The sequence below is a fragment of the Lissotriton vulgaris genome, unplaced genomic scaffold (genome assembly GCF_964263255.1).
Source record: "Lissotriton vulgaris unplaced genomic scaffold, aLisVul1.2 SCAFFOLD_1811, whole genome shotgun sequence".
Taxonomy (NCBI): Eukaryota; Metazoa; Chordata; class Amphibia; order Caudata; family Salamandridae; genus Lissotriton; species Lissotriton vulgaris.
The window spans coordinates 268515-291377 of record NW_028254384.1 but is presented as its reverse complement, the minus strand read 5'-3'; the positions used below and the strand labels follow the sequence as shown (position 1 = coordinate 291377).

Below are 22863 nucleotides of genomic sequence, written 5' to 3'. Positions count from 1 at the left end.
GGTGAATAAGGAGTAACTCGAATGGTATACAACGTTTACAACGAAGTTTTTACCACGCACTACCATTACAACACAGGCATTACCACGCATACCATTACAACGCATTGCGCTGGGGGGGCGCTCTAGGATAGGGAATAAGTATAATTTTATATCCAACACCTTCCCTAGTCTCCACGGGGACTGGAGTTGGAATATAAAATTATACTTACCACTATCCAGCACCTCTAAGCGCTATGACGGTATGCGTTGTAAATACTGCATTGTAATGGTATGCGTGGTAAAAGTATGCGTTGTAACGTCATACATCCAACTCGAATATGGGCGATGGTAAAAAAATAAGTTTGAACGTGGATCTGGGGTGTGCAGCACCTCCTCTGAAGAGAGGGGGAGGCGTGGAGGCGGGGAAGGGACACCGAGGCTGCCCAGTATCAACTTCAATGCTCTGGAGATTAAAGTGGTTTTACCTCTGTTGCAGCATACTTCCATCTTTCAAATGGGAAAGTCAAAGAAAAACAAGCGCCTTACCCAGTTACTTCCAAGCAACCTGCAAATCACTCCCGTGTGCCAGAAGGAGACAGTACAGACCTGGCTGCCTTCTGTATCTGGGCTGTGAGGAGTGGGAGGGCGGGGGCTGCCTGCGCATGCGTGCTAATGCCACTGCTAAGTTTCGTTTTGATGAGCGAGACCCGGCGCAAACGCGAAGAGCTTCATCTGCAGTCACGGGTCCCAGGAGGGGGACGGGGTGAAGACCAGCGGGGAGACTGCGGGGCTCCCATTCCTAAGGGGAGAGCCCTGCTTCGTGCTGGCCTGGCAGAGGCGCTCGAGTGCTCTGCGGGGCTCCTATGAGAAGCCTGCCGTGTTCCAGAAATCATTGCCTGCAGGCATCGTCCTGTATATAATATTGATTTCATCCTCGAAATGCCATATTAAGACGTGGGTGCATCGTGTGCTATCAGGCGCCACTCCCATGTTTTCAGGCATCGTCCTGTATATAATATCGAAAACACTATTACGTGTGTGCATCATATCTTTGAGTCTCTGACCACTACTTTATCCCCGGCTGGGCTACCTGTAAGTCAACTTGTTCTCACCCATGCATGGTGAAGAAAAAATATCACTCAGATGTCCCTCAATGCCCTGTCCTGATGAGACCCGTATCCCTGAGGGTCGAAACGGCGTCGACGCCACAAGGAATTGAACCAAAAATTAGTGCCTAGGATTGTGCATAGACACTAAAACAATTATTTATTTATCAATGCTTTGGTCATTTTCCTTCATTTTAGTCATCCCATGAGAAATCACTGCGCTTGTATTTATTTTTTGCTGTTTGTATTATTTTTGGTTTCACACGTACACTTGGGACACTGTGCACCCCCTTGTTTTTGTCTTCACATGACTATGTGACAAACTGAATATGATTTCGTAATCATGCAACCAATGTTTTGAAGTATAAAAACATTATTGAGATCTATCTAATTTGTTTGTGCAATTCTTTTTGACATCCCTGCCAACCCTCTGTGTTCTTAGAAATTGCTATTAAGCTATATATTGAATATATATTATATAGGGATGTACCATGTTACAACGCATACTATTACAACTACCTACCGTTACAACGTGACCATTACAACGCATACCATTACAACGCATACCATTACAACGCATAGCGCTTTGGGGTGCTGGATAGTGGTAAGTATAATTTACTATTCTAACTCCAGTCCCCGTGGACCCTAGGGAAGGTGTTGGATAGTAAATTATACTTATTCCCTATCCTAGAGCGCCCCCCAGCGCAATGCGTTGTAATGGTATGCGTTGTAAAAGTAGCGTTGTAACAGTAGTGCGTTGTAACAGATGCGTTGTAACAGGTGTATACCATTATATAGTATTAAACTAAAGTGTCAATGGAAGCACAGTCCCTGGGCACAGTTGGAGGTGCAGACACCTGAGAGAGCTTGAATGGGCAGAGGAGCTAGTTCTGGGATCACAGGGCATCTGAGGCTGCAGGACCAGAAGCAGTGAGTTTTACAGAGGAGCACTGCCCCGTTTCCAAATCCTAGAGGGGGTGTGTGAGATGAAGAGGATAAAGACAGGAGAGAGGTGGACACATGGTGCCTAGGAATGATGAGTGGGGTTCCTGGGGGGGGGGGGGGGGGGGGGGGGGGGAGAGAGAGAGTGCCCGAGGCTAAAGGGTAGTGAGTGTGACGGTAGGGCAGAGCCTCATCTCCAGACTCTTAAGGGGATGTGTGAGATGAAGAGGTTAGAGGCAGAAGAGGGGTGAACACAGGGTGCCTGGGAAGGATGAGGGGTACCTGGGGTGACAGAGCACCTGAGGCTCCAGGGCAGTGAGTGTGACAGGAGGGCAGATCCCCACTCCAGTCCCTCCCTGGGCCTCCCCCTGCCCTCGCACACTGAGACCCCATGCTCCTAGCCCTCGGGGGCTCAGTACCTCACCGCTGGGGTCTGCTCGGGCTGCTCCCCGGCGCTGGCGGCTCCTCTCCCAGCTGCGGGCGGTGCTCGGGAAGGGGAGGCTGCGGGGGAGGAGGGAGGAGCGCTGCCTGCGCGGGCCACCAGGAGACGCTACGGAGGAGCAACCAGTGCAGGCGAGCTAGAGACTCCGGATGGGGTGAGAGCACTTAACCGGCTCTGGGGACCGGAGCGGGCAGCGCCCGGAGCCCCGGGACCTAAGAAGGCCTCGGCGGGCTAGTCCTGCTGGCGGTGGCATCCTCTCTGTCCCCTGCCGGCCAACCTCCTACTCTCCCCTGGCCACGGTGTGCATCCCTTCGGGACGGAGCGAGCCTCTCCTCCCTTCGGCCCATGACCCGGGGTCTCGCTGCCCCCATACAGCTGTCAAGAAAGAAAGTTGCCTCAATGAAGTGGTAAGCTTTGAACCAGCCTTTTCCAAATTCAGTCAGACGGCACAGAACCCTGAAAGCAGGTTCATTTATACTGTAAAAACACGTTTGGTTTTGGCATGACAAAATGGGTCGCTTGTCTTCATGTTGCAAAGTAACTTATTTGCAAAATGCATAGCACACTGTAGGAAGTTTCTTTCATTTCAACATTTCTTTGAACAACGCTCCATTTCCCAAAACAATGATTGCAATAGCAGCACTGAGAGCGATCGCTTTCACGATCGCTAATGTAAAAAAAAAAAAACAGTGCGCCAGAGCCCCTCCTCTTCAAGCATAGTTCTTGAGGATGTGAAAAGCGACGCCGCCATCGCAAAAACGAAAGCGATCGCTTTTGAAAACAACAAAACCGAGAGTGGTGCGCGCGCGCCATATGCTTTCAATTATCGCGCCCGTGTCTGGACACGATAATTGAAAGCATATCTCCGGAAACACGCGTAATAGACACCAGTAGGCCTGGGGCGGAGCTATGCGCCCGCCTCTGGCCTATCGGTGTCTACTTTACAAAACAGCAAGCAGTGAAAGGCCAATAGCAGGCTGTGCAGTGTATCGAGTGTATTGCTCGGCGCGAAATGTGTGCAGTTGCAACCCCCAAATTCTCTTAAAAAGTTAGTCTTTGCCTGGCTTTTAAAATTCCGGGAGGACATACATATTCCTGAATATGCTCAACGTGTTAAACCACTTTATGCTTTATATGTCCTGATTTTTCTGCATCATGCTATATGCCTGAACACACACAGATTCATTTTGGGGCTTGCCTATGCAGCGCGCAATTGCTGCTTTGGAGTGACCTTTTGGAATCACTATGTACTTTTTGGGAAACTCGTGCATGTACTGCACTATTACCAATGAGCCCTCGTGTATGTACGGCATTTACCTTGCGGGAGTGAGCAGCAGTGCCATCTGTTTGCAATTATCGCGCCCGCCGCTGCTCGCTCCCGTAAGGTAAACACTGTAGATGGACTGAGCCTGGAAGCTGCGCCCCGTTCCTTACCGTGGCGTTTCTGGCTGCCTTCTCATTGTACAAACACGACTAAGTTTCTCAGAATGTGATTAAAACTGCACTGGATAGGTTTCTCACACCAAAGATGATCCCCGTCACCATCCCAGACACTAAGGATCAAGTGCCTTAAGCACAGCAAGGTAATTCTGCCCGTTAAACGGTGTCCTTCAATGCAAGCAGAGCGCTGTGGTTTACAGAGCCTCGCTCCCCCCCTCAGCTCCCAGACAATGAACCTGAGGTTATTGGGTCAGCAGACATGTGAACTCATCCTTCCGGAGCAAAGACTCATGCCAGTGTCCCAGGAGCTCTCATTCTAACTCCTCATTAAACGCTTGTTCTGCCACTGCATTGACTCACCTGTCGGGAAGGAGGCAGTGTCCTGCCGCCCCTCAGATACCACTGTAATCTGCCTAAGCTCAGTGGAACTCCTGGAATGAGGCATGTGTGGTCAGATGCCCTCCAGCCTTTCTTTGTTTGCTTCTGCTGCTCTCTGTTGGGAGGTGCCTCATTCTCTTGAACATGAGATGTGCCGTTTCCTCGAACGTAAGGCACTTGTGCCCTTTCCCGGCAGACCCTCATGTCCCCTGACTGCTTCCTTCCTTTGGAGGTGAAGTGGGAATTTACCTACTGGTCTTGCGCCTCAGCTCTAGGCCCTGTAGCATGGCAAGGTCCATGGATACAACCAAGGCAAATAATCGGTTCTCACCACTTGGTTTGTTAGTGAAAAATACAGCTATAAGTGGCGTGCGGTAGGCCCCTCACACTCTAAGTCCCTGGTGAGACTGCACCTGCTGCACTATTAATAAGCCCCTGCATCAGAACCTGAGTAGTTCCTTAGTCTTTTGGCTTTTCTGAGTTGCTCAGTGCCCTTCATGCCTTGGTCCTGCCTATTTGCTTTCTGTTCCTCCAGCCTTCTCCGTGCCCCGTCTGCCCACCTCCCAGGAGAAACCAAGAGACCTCGTCTTAGGCTGGCAAATCTGCCAACCATATAATCTTCTTGCCAAGAAAACTGCATTCTGGTCTTTGTGGTTTCACTTAAGATTGTAAATATGGACTCAAAGTCCCAGCATGCATTGTACTTTTGGATTAATAAAGCCAGGACTGGCAAATACGTTCATAAGTGACTTGAGGCCACATGGCAGCTCTCCCTGCCCTCTGTCATCAGGGGCTGTCCGTGTCTGTATTGCTTAATTTGAGCTGGTGGGTTCTGGTGCCTGCACTGGCATTTAATTGTCCACACCTGTGCGTATGATGGTCTGTCACTTGGTGGTGCAGTTTATTTAACTTGACCTCATGCGCGCAACGGAATTCCGCTTGCACGCTGAGGTTTTTTAAATCGCATGTTACGTGACGAGCTGGGCTCGTCATCAGCGTGCGAGGAGGCTACGCCATGACGAGCCCAGCTCGTCATCCGTGTGGAAGGGGCTAGGAATGGGCACAAGAACAGTTATTTGTCCATTCTATATATCTTTAAAATGACTAATACCTGCTTCCAAGCCATTCTTATAGCTTTGAGAGTCTGGAATACTTGAAGGAGTGTGATATTAGTTGTGTTGGTATTGTCATTGGCAGTGCTGACAGGGGCAATGGGAGTTGCAAGCAGCAGTGGTCGCCTGACAAGTGCCCGGCACTTATTTTATCTCAAATTAAGCACTGCCTGTCTGATTGCTTTCCACTCTTCGTCTCGTTTTAAATCTGGCACTGCAAAGTGTGAATTTGAGAACATTGATGAACTCAGCCTTTGATTGAAATATGTTATATTGTATCAAGGACTTCTCATATTCATACGCATGAGAAGCTCAATGTATACAATTGTACAATATTCTTGCCATGTTTCTGTACATGCAATCATATCGTGTTCATGACAAGGCCTGATTTAGCATTGATTGAGGCGACCACTTGTTATCCATCCTATAATTACGTCAGAGTGTTCTATTTAAGTGACCTTGACAAAAAGAAAGGAACAATCAAATAACTGAACATCCCTCCTACCTCCCCTGCTGACGGGCGCAGAATGGACAATTGTATACTGACTGGTTTTTGCGTGTTGTAGTTACATGGGTCGCAGTCTTTGAATGGGTAGGTATTTGGTATACACCTTGTTTTGGTATATATGTTTCCAGTTGATAGTGAATGTGGAGATGTCTGGCGCCAATTGATAACCCTATACAAGCAAAGTAAGCGAAGCAGGTGAAATGCTCATTATGTGAGCTTTTGTGAGTTAAAACATAGAAGAGGCCATGATAATAACTCCACCACAGCTGGTAAATCTGGGGGGCTCACAGTCACATGTTGATGATGCCCTGGTACTAGCTAGTGAGTATAGTAATTGCAAATAATTATGTGACTCACCACTTCCCGTCCCTGCTGCAGCTTCTCCCCCTCCAACTGACTCTCCTCCTGCAGCGGCTCTGGAGCCGGCATCACTGGTGTTCTGTGTGGCTAGAATAAAACATTAAACATGTTTTAGATGCCAGATACCCCACCTCAAATATAGCTGCAATAAAGCACTACAGTTCAGTTAGCACTGCATTATCTTCTAACAAAATATCATTCTGGGCATTTGATTGGTCCACAAAGTTAGACGAGCCAGGGGTGGAATAATGGTCAATGAAAGACATGTTGGTTGGCAAATGCAATGGGAGTGGGACCTCATACTTTTTTCCAGCCATCCAGAAAACTGCTGGTACTGTATAAACTATAAATAAATAAGACAGCACACAACATGAGAGGGGTGTCCATGTCCTTGGCCACTCTCTCGTGAACTCAACTGTTGGAGCAAGAGCAGGAAAAAGAAAGACTTGTTTACAAACATGCATGGTGAACATTATTGGTAACACTAGCTTACTTGGGTCTGCCAACTGAATCTTCCCACTAGACAGTAGAGTACCAAAATGTGTTATTCTTAGTTACTCTTCACAGTACCACAAGATATATAGGAGAGAGGGAAACATTACCAACAAAGAGAAGAGAAGTGACCTGGAGACTAGAATAGAGACTGGAAAGTCAGCCACCAAAAACAAAAACCATGTAATACAAGGGAAAAAAGATAATGCAGGGATAACAGCCATGAAATAGAAATTGAATCCACTGTGCTTTGCATGAATGGGTTCATAATTGTATCCGATCCTCATCAACACGAGGAAGGAAGACGACAGATAAGTGTGTCAGAGAAACCTAATTTCTCAGCAGCAACACCAGCCTTCAGGCAGCAACTCCCATCCCAGAACCCAGCACCAACATTCCACTACCCCAAGATTATATCCTAAGCCCACAACAATCATAAAACCCAACATTACGGAAATAATAATAATAAATATTAGGACTTACTGGGGTAAGAAGAGCCCTTGGCAGCAGCGCTGGTGGTTGGTGCCTCTTGCTGACCAGCTTCTCTCGGTCCTTCAACACCCCTCATCTTGCCCTTAGGTGCTGATGTAATAAATGAAAACAATAAACAAAAAAACAGATTAGTAATTAAGTCAATCTCCTCAACATTATTATGACAGGCGAATGTAGTCACATATTTGCACCTCTCTAAAACAGGTCACCTATAGTGTTAGTTTTGACTCGAGTCTATCGTCTAAGTATCGTTGCGTTGCCCATCATACTACAAATTGCTGTGAAATAGCTTGGAACTGTACAAGCTACATAAACAAAGTCATAGAGAGAACGCGCTACTCACTGATATGATTGATTCACTATAGTGACAGGAGGACAGTCTGCCATAGCTTCTTAATTAATCATCCAAAGCGAGCAATAATGATGAGTACAGTTCGGTAGCGCTGAGCACCTGCCTAGCGGAAACTAGTAACTGGATCACACATTAATATTCCAAAGCCAACTAAACATAACTTACTTCTAAGTGTGAGCAGCATGCTATTCAGATTTTTATACCAATGTAAAACACAAACACAACAAATAATATTTAATACTCACGAGCGCCGGAATCTTGATGCCAAGCAGGTTGAGCAGGTCCTGTTCACGGTCCAAGATATCCGCCCAACGGTGCATCCGCTGCTGGATGTTACGCCAAACATGGCTGGTGCGCCGCATGCACCGGTGCACCCTCCCCCTGTGCAACTGATGCTCTCGCACTGCACAAACAAACGAGTCCTGCCACCTCCTCACTAAAGAACGCCCAGAGCTGCACACCTGGGCAGCGGTGCCACCCATAATGAACAGGAGTGGTGCGTCCCTTAGTGCGCTGGGGCATTGACCCACTAATACATTTCTGGCCCCTATAGCTGTTGTTGACAATAACCACGGCACACAATAAACAATTATCTGGCTTTTAATTCTCCCGGGCCGGCCGGGCAGTGCCCAAGGCAGTCCGCATCAGCTCTCTGAAGGGGGTGGGGCAACAGGTTGTTGAGTTGTCATCATGAGGACTGACATGTCATCATGATTCATTCATAGTACAGGGGGTGGTTGAGCCGAGCGCACTAGGCTTTGCTTTGGCTGCACATTAGGAAAGCGAGGGTTGATCCATGCTGCAGCCCCCGGTCGCCTAATGAGCGGCGAGTATCTCTGCTCAAGCCAATCCTGCTGGAGCAGCATCTGGATTGGCTGAGACGCTGTTGCCATCGGCCTCTCGCATTCCGGAGTGCACATGAGGTGTGAGGGGGCTTGAGACTCTAACAACGGAGTACGGCCAATCACTGTCATGGCTTATTGTGAAGCCATGCAGTGATTGGCCATTTCTTTTGTTGCTGGGCTGTTCAGCCAGCCTGGCTGTCCATTCCCCCTCGGGGCGTGACGGTCCTGAGGAAGACCACTCCTGGGTTAACCTCGTGCTCAGTAGTCTTCAGATCCAGTGCTCGTCGTGTTGTTGTTTACTGGCTCACGTGGGTCACATGGCTTTGTCTTGACCGCAACAACCCACAGCCTTCATGTGTGACTGGGAGTCTGCCAGTTGTTTGTCGACCCAGTCCTGTCCCGGTCGACCCCACCCTGTGTAACAAATAGGAGGTAGGTGTGATCACTCGGTCACAATTTATTTTTAATCGAACAAACTAGCTACTGCGGAGGCAGGCAGTGCGTAATCGGTTTTGGAAACTGTACGCAAATGAATTGCATAGTGTCTTAGTGTCTTTGTTGCAGATGATCAGGCCCTGATCTGCAGCAAAGACACTGAGACAGTTCGTACACTGCACTAGAGCGGGGTAGAGTCTCTTTTCTTGAGTCTTTTGTGTGGCACTGGCAGACCCAGTATTATAGCAGCACAAAAAAGTTTGTTTCCAAAATTATCTCTTCGGACTGGAGACTATCGTCGTAATGAAGCCAAGGGCTTTTTTCCGCCATATTTATTAAATGCCATGGTTGTTTGGTTTCTGTGCCAATAATTATGAACCAGCAGCATTTCAGATGGATCGATCATGTGCCAATAGCTGCTATAAACACGCATGCAAGTGCCACACCTGGAAATGTGTCATTTTTAGGTCAAGGACCGTAGGCTGCGCTTGCGCAGTTTCGGTCAGAGATTTAATGTTACTTAGTATGGGGGCATTAACCCGCCCCTCTTCTCCATTGGCTGGCTTCCTAAACGGAGGCCAGCCATTGGAGGAGAGGGGCGTCACTCCCTTTAAGCCCCATCTTTTTCAGATTTGGCGGCGTCTTTTTTCGCTTCTTTCTTGTCTCTTCTCTTCCCATTGGCTGGAATTTTACCTTCCAGCCAATGGGAAGAGGAGAGAACGAAAACCACGCCCCCGAATCTGAAAAATACCATGCTTTCTCCGAGGCATTTCTGTTTCGCCTCCGAGAAAGTCTGGTGGTGTCATGGCTGTCTGTTCCCTCGTTGTGCATCTGTTCCCTCCCAGGCACTGGAGTTAGCATTTAATACAATGCCACACAGAGATTCAACAAACAATGGGACATTAGGCAATTACGATACAACAGGAGGTTAACCACCTTGCAATTCAGAAATAAAGCAACCCGGCACTTCAAACGCTGAGCGGCTTTCTAACTCCGCATTAAAAATTCCATGATGCAAGCACATTATCAACTTTTTAAAGTATCTCAATTATTTGCACTTGCTCTTAAAGTTGGCGGCTTCCTTTCATGCTTGGCACTCAGTCAGGAGAAGGCTGGGAAAATGGCTGGCGAGAAACTAGACCCTGCAAGCACGTTTCAAATTTGTTTTATCCGTTGCCCAGCTTCTGCATCGCCGTCTCTTCCCCCACACAATATATTAGCTTCATGACCAAGATATTTAAAGAGTAGAGAGAGCTGCAGAACAAGGGAGCGTGCGTTGTCGTGGCAAAGTGATCAGAGAGTGGCGGTGAATGGGCCATTATCACCGTCCTTTGAGGGCGAGCAGCCGCTTTCTTCCTCATTATGACAAAGAGGTTTTTCCAAAAGGTGCACTCCGTCTGGTGAATGGCCCTGGGAACAGTCCGCCGCGAGACTAGGCCTGAATGAGAGGCTGATTAGAATGATCCCGGCTCTGGCCTGACCTCTCTTCTCTGCAGCTGAGAGTATCCCTCATTCACCGGCTAAATGAAGCAGAAAAGATGGAGTGTTTGTTTTCCTTGACTCCGTTCTCCTCAGCCTGCCGGCAAATTTACAGCCACGAATATGAAGTGTTAATGTTCCCACTGAGTATCTCATTGTCAACAAAGGCGTTGAGTCCCTGAGAGAGGAAAAGGTTAGCTCATGGAGAAAATAACCCTTATGGTGTGATTGCCTCCAGACCCTGGCCAGCGGTGAGCTGGCAGCCAGAGTGCCCTGGTTGCCAGTGCAGTGCATTTGGATGTAGGTTAACGCAGCGCCCTGTATGTCAGTGCAAAAGTGGAACCACTTTTAATGTCTTCTTGTTTACGAGAGGCCCTCACACGGGCAAACCCTCACCCAGTCGATGCCGCTCCATGAGTCAGGCCGCGGCAGCACATGCCGGGTGCACTGAAGGCCCTCCGGCCTGCTCAGACGCTGCAGCACCCATGCCCAGGAGTCCCTCACGTTCCCCAGCCCATCGCTAGGGCCACGGGCACTCACTCACTGTGGCTCGGGCAGCAGCACCGACTGGCAGCGTTCCCTGTCCGGGGCAGGCACAGGCCTCGCCCAGACATTGCAGCAGTCCTCGTAACAGGGCGAGGGAGACTCCGGAAGGAGCTCCGGTGACTCAGCCCGGTCTGGAGCAGCTGGGACGTGTGGAGGAGGAGAGCCCCGCTCTCTCCAGAGGCAGCAGCTGCCGGGCATGTCCGGCCACACATTCCTCTCAGTAACAGGGCAAAAACAGCCAGAAGCATCTCAAACCAAGAGGTATGCTTTGCACAAGCCTTAGGCGATGATCGCAGAACTAGGAATGGTGAAGTATGCACGGCAGCAGCTCCCCCACCAGTGCTAAACAGATGCAGTCTCCCCTTGAGGGGGCATACCCCACCATGGCAGTCATGGCCAAGGCCAAAATGCACTGCAGGAACATGTCTCACGAGCCTGGCACCTATCATTTGAAAGCAGGGGGACACTACTGCAGCTGCCCGTCTTGTTCAGGCCTGCGATGCCACTGATGTACAAGCTGGGGCACAGAGGAATGGAACCGGTGTGTGCTCTTCTGCCCCTGCCCCCTTGTTCGTTGTGCTTGCTCTCCCTCCCCCCCCCCCCTCGCTGGTTGTGCATGCTCTCCTGCCCCTGCCACCTCATTCTTTGTGCTTGCTCTCCTGCCCCCTCGTTGCTTGTGCTTGCTCTCCTGCCCCTGCCCCCTCGTTGCTTGTGCTTGCTCTCCTGCCCCTGCCCCCTTGTTCGTTGTGCTTGCTCTCCTGCCCCCTGGTTCGTTGTGCTTGCTCCCCTGCCCCCTCGTTCGTTGTGCTTGCTCTCCTGCCCCCTGGTTCATTGTGCTTTCTCTCCTGCCCCTACCCCCTCGTTGCTTGTGCTTGCTCTCCTGCCCCTGCCCCCTCGTTGCTTGTGCTTGCTCTCCTGCCCCCTCGTTCGTTGTGCTTGCTCTCTTGCCCCTGCCCCCTCGTTGCTTGTGTTTGCTCTCCTGTCCATGCCCCCTCGTTCGTTGTGCTTGCTCTCCTACCCCCCCCCCTCGCTGGTTGTGCTTGCTCTCCTGCCCCTGCCCCCTTGTTCGTTGTGCGTGCTCTCCTGCCCCCTCGTTGCTTGTGCTTGCTCTCCTGCCCCTGCCCCCTCGTTGCTTGTGCTTGCTCTCCTGCCCCTGCCCCCTCGTTGCTTGTAAATACAACAGGTGATGGACCGAATGTGGATCAATGTCACACACTCACCCCAGTCCAAAGATCTGGGCCCAAATCCATCGATTTTTTGCACTCCACACCACCCTGGGTTAGACAATGGCGATATGCAAATCAGCTCTGACCCTGTGCCCCATGGGAACAGTCCAGTCCGAACTACAAAAGCCATGTCCTTCCCAGAACGGAATCAAGCATCCGAGGACCGGACCGGTTTCGAGGTAACACCTCTCATCAGCCCGGCTAGCTTGACTCCAGTGGTGTGGAGTGCCTGGGACCCACGTCTGGGCATCCCCAGCGCACTTAGGGCGGAATATGCAAATACAACAGGTGATGGACCGAATGTGGATCAATGTCACACACTCACCCCAGTCCAAAGATCTGGGCCCAAATCCATGCTTGCTCTCCTGCCCCTGCCCCCACCCCCTCGTTGCTTGTGCTTGCTCTCCTGCCCCTGCCCCCTCGTTGCTTGTGCTTGCTCTCCTGCCCCCACCCCCTCGTTGCTCGTGCTTGCTCTCCTGCCCCTGCCCCCTCGTTGCTTGTGCCTGCTCTCCTGCCCCCACCCCCTCGTTGCTCGTGCTTGCTCTCCTGCCCTGCTATTGGCATTGTAAATGACAATGACATTTATTTATGTTTTAAAAACAAAAACATAAATAAAAATAATGTCATGAGCAATGCCAATAGCCCTAACTTTAAGAATGCTGAGACCATTGCATTGTAAATGCTTGTTTATTTTGCTCTGGGACATAAATAGTTTTCTGCTCTCAGTAGTGCATACGTCTTCAGGCCCGGAGGCTCGCGTGCAGTATTATAAGCGTAGCCACAGAGGAAGACGCAGCACTCGAAGTATGGTGCTGCTGTGTATTCTGAGTGCGCTACTCTGTATTTCAGTTTGGCATTCATTTAAGTGAGTACTAGTATTCTAAACACCTCGCTCTCTCTAGAGTCCACCTAGCTATTTAAGTAAAGTATGTAAATACACATTTATTTAAATTTTGCAAAATGCTAGATTGCATCTGATTAAGCTGGGTCTGATGGCTCAGTGGACTAATGCTTCCACTGCAGGGGCCTGTGTCCGACCTCATGGTCACAGGTTCAAATCCCGGCGGGTCCACTCAGCCTTTCATCCATCTGAGGTTGATAAAATGAGTACCATTGAGTTGGGTAACAATAAACATCTGTTATTCAGCGCCTTGAGACCCTTGGGTGATAAGTGCGCTTTACAAATACACGTGTTATGTTATGTTATTATACCGCAAACTCGACCGAAGTATAGCCTTAGGGCGCCTAGTTAGAGCTGCAGCCTGCCGCTGCCGACTTTGGAGCTGGCTGCCCGCGGGGAACCGTATTTGAGCCCCCCTCGGGTCGGCTCAGTGTCCTGTCACTCTGATTAATTCTGGTGGGCAATAAAACAGTCACTTAATCTCCCCGTGCCTATTAAAAATGAAAGTGTCACTATTGTGTTACGTTACATAACTGGTGCTCATGTAAAAGCGCTCCCAAAACCTTCCTGTCGGTAGCGTTCGCGGTTGCGCTATAATATTAATCTTGATGTTAAAACCATATGTAATGTGGGTGAGAGTGAAGATCGGTGCGTTGTTCGCACGCCGCGGAGCATGTCTTCCCTAGTGTTGTGTGGCTTTTCCCCAGGAGTCCATATTGTGAGTAGAAAGAATAGGGTCAGGGTGGCGAGCAAAAAGGCACATCTTCGCACACCAACGTTGCTGAAATCGATTTTGAGTATGACTATCAGGGGCGTAGGAGACACTAAAAATCTGGGGGGGACAGGGACAACCTTGTGGACTTTCCATTGACCCTATACAAATCACCGCCCGTTAAACAAATACAGTTGCATAGTTTTGAAGTGAAATATTGAGAAAAGCAGGCATGTAGTCACAGTTTGCATGTATGCTTTATTGATATTTACATTCACATAGTAATCAGACCAAATGTTAAAAAAACATGTATATGAATCTTGCATCTTCATGCACCAAGCAAAAAAGGTTGCTGACTTCGGGTGGGGAGTCCTGTTTGTAAGTGCATTATGGTTTGAAAAGTACCTGCTCCTGCATTCCTGGTCTCCAGCAATTTTCAAGCAACAATAAAAATGTGAAGTTAACTTCGGTGATTAATGATCTTTATTGAGAGAGATCAGAGGTCTGACTAGTGGAAGTTTTGACTCATGGTAATGTAGCCACAATGTGTTAATATGCCTGCTGCAAAGAACGTGTACCACGCAGATCACAAAATGCATATGATGTAAATAGGTCAGTGAGTTACTGCTTTTGTCTGTGAGATTCTTTTGCTATTTGCGGTTTATAAGGTAAAATCCTAACATTGAACAGTGAGCTATTTACCGTCATCAAAGAGCTGCATGAAAACTGCAAGGTATAGATTAGAACGTTATGATTTTTACCCAGTCTTTCATTATTCTAAGGTTGGAAAATGGGTTCATTAGGATGGAAATCAATTCTGATTATTAAAGAGAACCCCCAACCATGGTGTTATGTTTTAAATTCTGGGTTTGTGCTTCTCTCGTATTGCAAAGCCATCTGTGCCTGGGCACTCGCCAACTTTTTGCTGACTGGTACTGGTGGTACCTGACTCTGACTGACCCTGGGCTCTGCCTATCCAGGCCCAGGGCCAGTGCTATGCTGAAAGAAACACTTAAAAATACAGTGAAAACACCTACATACACTAGGGTGCACTATGGGTTAGGGTACCCCTATGACTGGCATGACCTCTCCTACAAAGCCCTAATACATAATAGGGCATGGGGATTAGAACTACCTTTAAGTCCCTAGTATATATTAGGGCATGGTGGTTTAGAGGTCAGCAGCCCTTCCTGCACTTGCATGTGTGCACTGCTGAAGCCTGAGGTCATTTCAAAAGCAGGCCTGTGTTCCAGGACTGCTTTTAAAATGCAAATTGTGCCCAATCTTGACTTTTGGGTTTGGGGCACTTGCAAATTGATAAACTACAATGTTGGGCATATTAGGTATCCCCAGGGGTTCCCCTATGTGTCCCATGGTGAGAGGTCAGGTATCTACAAGGAGGACCCTTATAAAATGAGTGTTGTATGCCCTGGGTTTAGTGAAATTGCACATTTCACTGCCCACATTGTAGTAAAGTGCTTCCCAAAATCGGCTTATGTGCTAGGAGCACTGTGAAGTGAGGAGCTGCAATATTTTGATATAATCAGAACCCCTAAAGTATTTCCTAGGTATTCTAGGAGTGGGGGTCCTGTAGGTATAAATAAACAGGGTCCTTATATAGGCCCTGGCATTGGAGAAATTGACCAGTTCATTTTTCCATTGCAGATCCCCAGCCCATAGGTCAACATTGCAAGAGGTTATTAATTAGTAACTAGAGAAAGGAAAGCCATACAACTAGGATTAAAGGACTCAGAAGATTGTTAATGATAAATGCAACAATGTGGTATTGTTGAATTTGATCTAAAATGTACAGACAAGAAGTTATAAGACGTTCTTGTCTGTAAGCCACAATTCAGCCCTCTAGTGCCCTGCCTTGATTGGTCAGAGGTAAGTGGATTGGACTGGCTGTTTGAAGAGGTGATAAATGACCCCTGGAGATAGGAGGCCTGTCTGGGAGTAGAGGTTGCTGGGCATAGGAATGCCAGAGCCAGAGGGAGGGGTAGTAAACAATGCTCTTCAAGAGAAGGAGACAAGCTTGAAAAATCACTTTCATTTACACCTCTCCCACAGCCGGATTGGGGGATTAAGGAGGAATTCCCAGATGTAAGGGGAGTGGACATAGGTAGATGAAGCCATCCTGTAGGCTGGTTTAGTTAGTTCTGCTCCTTCTGCTGGAAAATCAGTCATGATAAATTTTGGAGAAATCGTGCTCTCTTTGGGAAAATAAAGCCACACTTTAGAGGATGTGGTCATACCCTGGAGCATTGCCCTGCACCTCATTGGACAGGAGTGTCCTCCTTCTTGAGCCAGAGAACTTGGAATAAGTATCTGAAAGGGACAAAGCCTCTCCGATGATGCTGCTTCAAACTTGGGAGAAGAAGGGTCCCTGCTGAGGAGTTTGATTTGAACCAACCAGGCCCTGGACTGAAGATTTTGCCAGTTGCACAATTGGAATTACAGACCTATGGACTACCTTGCTTCAAAAGGACTAAATAGTGGACTCCCTCCAAGCTGGAGGTTAACAGAGCACACCTGGACCACTACCACCAAGAACCCCCAGGCTGGAGATCTGCCAGGGAATTTGAAAGGGTTTTGTCCAAGTTGATTCTGGGAACTGAAGTCCATTTTAAGGACCACCTTGGAGATTCCAGACCCTTGGAGTATGTTTTGGACACTTTGAGACCCTTTGGAAAACTTCTGGAAGAAGTTCCAGATGTTTGGAGAAGTTTGGAGCAACTTTGGTAAAAAGCTCCATAAGTGGACCGACTCACTCTGGCGAGCCAAGCCGACAACCATCAACCATGAGTTGGCCTGCCGCCCAGGTTCCTCCCGCTGAAAAGCTCCAGGGGTCCGACTTCCAGAGTTTGATCGGGCGTAGGCGGAAACGCAGGCTTGCGAACCCTCACCGAATCTTGCTTAGTGAAAAGCATTGAGGGACCCTGCAAGAAAAAGCTCTGCAAACATTTCTAATTCCAAACTTAGAAAAGGTGACTGGGGCCAACCATGAGAGCCAAGCCACCCACCATCAACTGTGTGCCAGCCTGCATCCCTAGCTCGTACCGCTGGAAAGCTCCGGAGGTTGGACTTCCATAAGTTTGACCGGGTGTTCGTTGCAAGGCAAGCCGGCGAACCCTCACCGAATCAGGGCTGGCTGAGAGCTTCGACGGACCCCGTGAAGAAAAGCTCCAGAAAAGTTTCTAAGTCAGAAGATAAAAACTTTGACGGAGACCTACCGCAAGGAGTAGCCCCACAGGGTTTCATCGTGGTCGCCCTGAAACTTTCACTTTGAGGGGGTCTAGCGTGACCAGATGTACCAAAAGGGGATATACGTTTCTATGTGCTATATCATGCTAAATTTGTAAAAAGTAATTTCCCCAGTTCCCTACATTGGATTTGTTTCTTTTTTCTTTTTTTTTTTTTAGTCCTCATTACGCAACAAGTTAAAGTTAGGAGATTATCAGGGACCCTTCTCTTACTCCAAGCTTTCTCTATTTTCCCGAAGGTCTGGACCATCTCTTTCCGACATTTCAGAGAAAGGGAACCCCTTACTTCCATATACTTGTAAGGAGAAGGATTCTTATTTCGGATGGGGGAGAGCTAGCCATTATGGCTACTCTTGCAGGCCTTACTCCAATAGTGTTGCAATAGCGTAATCATTGGACTTTTAGTGGACTATAGTGTGAGATCCAAATAGATGACTACCACAACATCTACAAAAGAAAACCATAGCTTAAATCAACCCTTATGAAACTCTTCCCATATGTCCCAAAATTTATATTTTTTAGAAGCTAGCCTCTTTTTTTTGTCTAAGTTATACACTCTCAGAATTGACGCAAGCCATTCATTATAGGTCGGAGGGACAGGACTTATCCATTTTATACAGATCTCCCTCCTAGCCAGGTGATGTGGCAGTCCCACCACCATTATAATCACCCCCTCAGTTTCATGTGCATGCAAAGCCAACATTACCAACCCCAGGCAAGTTGCACTACTAGTGCTGAAAAAGGCCAATGGAGGTACTAATGGGCGAGGTGGACTGGCCTCAAGGGTCTTGTGACCTCAGTGACAGAGCCACTGTTGATCTAAGGTGTGCTACTTCGTATGCCTGCCCGCAAGACTAGAGGTGAACTGCATGAATTGTGGTGGACAGGCCTTCCAGGTTAACTCACACTTGCCACTGTTAGGGTCCACCTGAGGGTGCTAAGACACTAGGGCTTCTAAGGTCTATCGGGCCTTCTAAGGTGTAGCATCGGAATAAGCTCTGTCAGGAGTGTGGTCTGGTGGACTGGTCATGAAGGCTGAAAGCCTTGGTGCTCCAGTTCCAGGTTTGGCTGCTCTGGCCAGAGTGCCACATCCTCTCCCTCAATGAACACCATACTGCCCCACTGGGAGAAACTTACACTGCCTTCAGCTACAACCCAATTGTGCTGAGACTCAATTCAAATTATGCATTGGACAAGAGTAATGTGATGCCTGAAAAAAAGTAACAACACCCTGTAAAAAGCAAACACTGAATGCAAGGATGAGCAAAGCATGTGAAATGTAAGCAGGAACAACAAGGTTACCTTAAATGTTTTAAACTCATTATCTAGAAATCAGTAAGTGATTTTGCCTGAAAAGTTCAGGACATGACTACAGAACCAGGAAGGGACCCGTTTCAATGTCCATTGCTTATATCCTTACAAAATGTAAGCAGTTTGGCTTAAAAAAGACCAAATCCCTCAACACAGAGCTGCGGTACACATTTTATAGGCTAAAATAATTAAAACAGTTGAAAACACTCATATTAAACATTTTCCACTCCCCCCCTCAACCAGGTATTGCAGTCCCTTTATAAATGGTGCACTTCCCCACCCTGGGAAAACAATGTTGTTCAAAGAAAGAAGATAAAAAGAAAGTAGCGCTTCACTGGAAAACTCTGTAAAGCAGCGCTAAGGTGCATGGGTGTAAATAACAATCTGGCCTGTCTGCTGATCACTCTGTGTTGCTTTATTTGGTTATTTAATTATTTTTCTTATTTTGATACTTTTTTCTTTCCGTCCCGAGGTTGTACTTTGGAATAGAACCCTGTCAGAAAATGAGGACATTTCCAGCCACAGTGTTCTGCTCGTTTTTGGATCCATTTCACGGGGGAACAAATTAAAACAAAGGAGAGGCAAGAGAGAGTATGTAACTGCTGTCTTTTGAAATCAGCACTTAAGGATAAGCGAGACAGAGACAGAAAGAGATGGAGGAATAAAGAGAAGAGAGAGGGAGGGCAGGAGGGAAGCTACCAGAGCAGAGCAGGAGAAGTGGACCCTGTCCTGGCCTTCTCTGGGAATGACGGAAAAGAGACGAGAGTTTTTTTTCCTTCTCTGCCCTTCCCAGACTGGCCAAGCCTTACTGCAGAATAACAAAGGGTAGAGGATGGGGGCCTCTTTGACTACCTGCAGGCGAGGTCACAGGTCAAGTGCAGGGCCATTAAGTAGCGCTTTCGCACGCTAAAGGCCCTGCGAATAACAGAAGGGAGAGGGGAAATTCTTTTGTCCCCTCGTCCCCCTCACCCTTGTCCCCTGTGTCCCCCCCACTCCAAAATCTGGGGGGATATATCCCCCGCGTCCCCCACACTTCCTACCCCCATGATGCCTATGAATATATGATTGTTGTTGTGGTGGTGGTTAAAGAAAGCTAATAGACACACTTGCTGCATACTGATTCTGTTACTCTTGATTCAGATTAGCAAGCCTCTTGTTCTACTTTCTGCATTTAATCCGGAAAAACAGTTTCATCATGAAACCGAAACTGTGTGCCTGCGGGGCTGAGTCAGGCTGTTATCTTTCTCACCCTTTCCAGGCCCGGCATGAATTCATTTTATGAGGGTCCCCTCGGCCCTGTGGCTGTTTATGGTGCCAGGGGCCACCAGCCTGATCACTTGGCCACCTCGGGCAAATGAGGGACGCCTGGTGTAAGAGTCATTGTGAGGACAGACAGACAGGCTAGGCACTTCATAAACGCGGCTTGAGGCCACCCTCAAGAGTGAGGCGCCCAGAACAGAGAAGAGAAGCTTTAGCAAGAGGGATACCCAGGGAAGATGCAGTTTAGGTGTGAGGTTTGTTTCCCACCTCTAGATCTGCTACACAATAGTAAACGAATTCACAATGTATTGTTTTGTATTGTAATTGCATTTATATAACGCTTACTACCCCTGACGAGTCATCGAAGCGCTTGGTTCGGCAGCTAGCAGGTTAGAATTTCTTTAGAGCAGCTGCGACGAATTCACTCACCTTTATCAGGTGTGCAGCACAATTGTGGCACTCGAAAGGGAACAAAGTGCAATAACATCACTGTGTGCATTGCATTGTGGCGCATTGCATCATCTGGTGGGACTCGATGGAGCAGGAGACAAGTGATTATGGGTCCTATATTTGAGACCTGTGGATCCTCGTGAATGTACCCCCTATATGCGCCCAATTAGTACTGCATGATTTGTCACTCACTGGAGTGGGTTCACGGTGACACTGGGGCTCTGTCATACTATACACCCTGATGAAAGCCCAGAACCTTGATGGCCAGTTGTAGGGGCTGAAACATGTCAACGGCTTATGTGAGGGTCTTAGGACTATAATATCCTAGTGTACCCCCCACACCCATATTTTTCTTTTTAATCCATACCCACTTCCACCACTAATAAAGGGATACCTTTGGGGAGAGGATGTGGCCTAACAGCTAGGGCGGTCATCCTAAAATCTGGGGAACCAGGTTCGAGTCTCGGCAATGACGCTCAACATCCTGTGATTCTGGGCAAATCACTTAATCTCCCAGTGCCTAACAGAAATTAATGTGTCCATGTATAACTCAACTGGTGCTCAAGTAAAGCACTCTGATACCTTTATGTCAAGTTCATGCTATATAAAACTCTGGAAAAAAATTCCTGAGTGAGGTAAGATTTGCTTTAGATGGCTTCACCCTTATGGTGTGTAGAACTAAAGGCACAGCATCAGGCCTGTTGCATCAGTTGCCTTTAGTAATCTATTTTTTATTTTGGAGTTAATACTCCCCCCCCCCCCCCCCCCCCCGGCCTAAATTTTTAAGGGGTAGTATGGGACATGCAGTTTACACTTTGTTCCCAAACACGCCATCTTTTGCATAACTGCAGCCAGAAAGTCACCCCCCTATCGCTATTTATGCCCTGATGGACCCCAAACCTGGGAGAAATGGCTTTCAAGAAGCATTGTGCAACCGTTGCTGCATCTTTGTTCCTGGTTGGAAACACCTCCCTTCATTTTGAAGACGTATCCACCCACGCTAGCCAATATTTCAATCCATTAAGGAAAAGAAACGTATTGCTTGGGGCCACAGGCCTCTCATCCCGGTAGACCCTCAATCCCTTCATCATTCCGCTCACATCCAGCATCAATCCACGCTCTCTTCATCTGGTGTTGCAGACCATTGTTGTTCCTTCGCATCAGTTAGCAACAATTGTCTCTGAAGGAGGAGATTCATTTTTTGGAATTCTTTTATTCATAAAAGGCACCATCTGTACTAGCTGTACCATGCTCTCGTTAGCTGCCGTGTTAGCCATGGTGTTACATCTGGCTATCTTAGTATTAGCTTCTGTGTGGTCGTCACTTTTTATTATCGTTTTCCTGTTGGGTAGTATTGATTCTACTGATATTGATTGATAGTTTGTTTACTTAAGGGCCATTTTGAATGGAGCGCCCTGCTGCTGTTATGAAACTTTGATGTTAAAAGTTTTTTTTCTTTTTCAGCTAGGATGCAAACTCATGTTACAGCATATAGCTGGTCAGTGAACTGCTTCCCTCCCTTGCGCAGCTCCGCCTGGAGCTGCTGCCCCATGCAGGTCCACTGATCCTCGTGATTGGTGTTTCGAGGCCCTCCTCCATCTGCAGGCTCCCGCCGGCGCCCCATCCTTGGTGGGCTAGTGGGAAGCATGTTTGCTCTGCTGCTGGTCTGCCTTCAGTCTTTGTTCTTTCTGCCTCTTTTTACCCTCTGCCTTCTTTACACCCTTATTCTTTTATCTCTTTCCCCTTTCTTACTGATTTTTTTTTCACTTCTTTCACCCTCGTTTCATGTTGTGCCTCTACCGCAGCCTGACCCCCACGGCCCGCCATCTTCCAGCGCCGCGTTTCCTGCTTCCCGCCTCCGAACCACTACTTAATGGAGGTCTCTGCACCAGGCAAGGAGCATATTCACTGACCTGCTCAGTGAACTGCTTCTCTTTCTTGCACAGCTCTGTCTGCTAGCTGCTGCCCCTTGCAAGTCCACTGACCCTCGTGGTTGGTGTTTGAGGCCCTCCTCCACCCATAGGCTCCCATCTGCACCTCATCCCTTATGGGTTAGTGGGGAGCATCTTTGCTTTGCTTCTAGTCTGCCTTCTGCCTTTGTTCTTTCTGCCTCTTTTTCCCTTTTGCCTTCTTTACACCCTTTTTTCTTTTTTCACTTTCTCCCTTCTTGCTGACTTTTTTCTCTTCTTACAGCCTTTTTTCACGCGGTGCCTTACCACTGCCTGCCCCCGCAGCCCTGCCCCCTTCCAGTGCAGCGTTTCCTGCCTCCCACTTCCCGCCTTACAGCCACTACTTAATGGCGGCCGTACCACTGTTGCGCCGAAGGCGCTCCTAAGGGAAGCCTGTCTCCGCCCATATGTACCTGGACCACGCCCAAAGGCGCGGACCCTGGTTCTCGGACCCTCCACCGGTACGACGCCAGCTCCCTCCTCGCTCTCAACACCAGACACCATGCCACATCGCAACACCAAAGGACTCCCAAGGACCTTTCTCTTTCAGAGATGAAGGAACAACAAAACCACGTTACACCACGCAACCTTCAAAGCTGCTGTCACCGCTCACCACCTCCTCCTCCAAACTACAAAGAAAATGGCCCTCCAAGACAGAATCAACGCCAACTCACACATCAGGAAAAAACTCTTCACCATCATCAAGGAGTTTGCCAAACCAAACAGCGAGACAACAGAAGTCAAACCCTCCAAAGATCTCTGCAACAGACCTGAAACCTTCGTCTACCACAAAATCCAACAGATCTATGACAGCTTTGACACCCAAGACCCACCCACCACAACCGCCACCATCCTACGCAACAACAACACTCCCAACAGATCC

The 22863-nt window shown here is 48.3% G+C and overlaps 1 long non-coding RNA gene across 1 annotated transcript in view; it reads right to left on the bottom strand.

Moving 5' to 3' along the window:
- The window catches only part of LOC147659553 (uncharacterized), a 40685-nt gene extending 32645 nt beyond the window's left edge, over positions 1-8040 (bottom strand). Inside the window, exons 1-2 of the long non-coding RNA XR_015307211.1 lie at positions 7243-8040; positions 6265-6354 (exon numbers count right to left, since the gene is read on the bottom strand). This is a non-coding gene — a long non-coding RNA (uncharacterized LOC147659553). The remainder of the gene's footprint in view (positions 1-6264; positions 6355-7242) is intronic.
- Positions 8041-22863: the final 14823 nt, after the last annotated feature.